The sequence below is a fragment of the Pinus tabuliformis genome, chromosome 4_2 (genome assembly GCF_031772625.1).
Source record: "Pinus tabuliformis cultivar Carrire ecotype Pingquan chromosome 4_2, CPIR1, whole genome shotgun sequence".
In the NCBI taxonomy this organism is placed as follows: Eukaryota; Viridiplantae; Streptophyta; class Pinopsida; order Pinales; family Pinaceae; genus Pinus; species Pinus tabuliformis.
Window position 1 is genome coordinate 608,872,893 of NC_142304.1, and position 1,807 is coordinate 608,874,699.

Consider the following 1,807-nt stretch of genomic DNA (forward strand, 5'->3'; position numbering starts at 1 on the left):
GATTTTTACTTTAAAGTGTTTCTATGATGTTTTTAACAACACTATTGTTTACATATTCATTTATAAGGAAGTAAGAAAATGGAGGAAGATAGACATGAATGGGAGGTAATTATCAAAGGCACCAAGCAAGTGTTCACTTGTCTTGTTGGTGGTTGTGTAGGGATCTTGAGTCAATCTAAGCTATCTGGCCTTAATCACCATTGCGCTATCACGCACAATCTCCCACCAATTCCTCCATGTCAAAGAGGTCGAGTAAGAGATGCAAATGCTAAATGGGCTGTCAAATCAACAAGTGCAGTTAAAAGGAAAAATGCGAAAATATAATATGATTTAGATGCAAGGCTATGTCGTGCATGACAACAAGCATATAAAAGATTTGTCGATGAAGAAATTCATTTAGCTGTAAGTATTTATTTGTATATGTTTTTTATTAATATTGTCAATGAAGAAATTCTTTCAGCTCTAAGTATTTATTAATATTTATTTGTATATGTTTTTTATTAATACGAATTTATTGTTGTGGATTAAATTCATTGAAGCTTGTTTTCATAGCCATTACATTTGATTAGCTCAATGATACTTCAAAGCAAAAAAATTGTGAAAAAATTCAACGTTGGGATCAGAGTCTACCTCATACACGTATGGAAACAATGAAGCACATAGATATTGATTTAAAAGAGAAAGTAAGGATTGAGGTTCCTCATGATGTGGGGGAAGAAGGATTAGATGGGCACAACCATATATTAAACTTTGATGAAACTAATCATGACAATGACAACGAGTTGAGTCCATTTTTTTGCATATATTAATTTTTTAGACATTTTAACATTAAGTAATATTTATATTTATTATAATTGTATACTAATTTCTCATTGTTATTGATATGCATATCCTAATCAACAAAATTCCCTAAATTCAAGCTATCAACTATTACGATGCTCGCTTAGATTTCAAGGGGTTATTGGGCCAGTAAGTTTTTAATCCATATAACCTATTCCACAAAAAACATTAATATATAAATTGTTATGTTTTACCATAATGATGGGATGAGAAATGGATGTTCTATATTCTATATTGTTATCCTTGATTTGTTTTGATTATATATGTGTGTGTGTGTGTGTGTTATTTCTTATTTATGGTGCAGGTGTTCCTTTGGAACCATTGCAATCAATGAAAACCCCTGAAGATTGTCGAAGCCTTAAGAAGAATGGAAATGAAATGGTTCAAATGCTACAACCATCTTCACATCCAATGTCACAATGCAAAGTAAGATTATATTTATTTATACTCTTATAATTTTATCATATTTTTACATTTAATTCTATTTGAGTCACATACTTATATCTATGTATAATCTAATGTTCAGAGTAATGAATATACATCTCCTAAAACACCTTTGCACATGTATGATGGTGGACATGATAGTCAGCAAAAATCACATTCTCCTCAACCATTGCGACATTCATCTAGACTTCAAGATAATTTAAGAGAGGTAAGTTATATACCATATATCTTAGCTCATAATAACATTGACATATTTTTTTATAATTTGAAACTAAATAACTAGTTAATGCATTCTCTTTTCACATTCGTTACATGTTCCGCATATTTTCATTATATCTATATGGATTTTGATATTTATTGGTAGCTAGTTAATGCATTTTCTTTTCATATTTGTTACATGGTCCCCATATTTTCATTATATCTATGTGGATTTTGATATTTTTTGATAATGTTGTAATTTCCACAGAAAATAAAAAAGATAAATGTTGATGCTATGGTTAAAAGGACCAAAATCATGCCAAAG

General features: G+C 29.8%; 1 long non-coding RNA gene across 1 annotated transcript; it reads left to right on the forward strand.

Annotated features, from left to right (window-relative positions):
• Positions 1-1,167: 1,167 nt before the first annotated feature.
• LOC149170765 (uncharacterized) lies at positions 1,168-1,492 on the forward strand. The gene is made up of 2 exons (XR_016259502.1): positions 1,168-1,266; positions 1,367-1,492. It is a non-coding gene; the product is annotated as an uncharacterized LOC149170765 (long non-coding RNA).
• Positions 1,493-1,807: the final 315 nt, after the last annotated feature.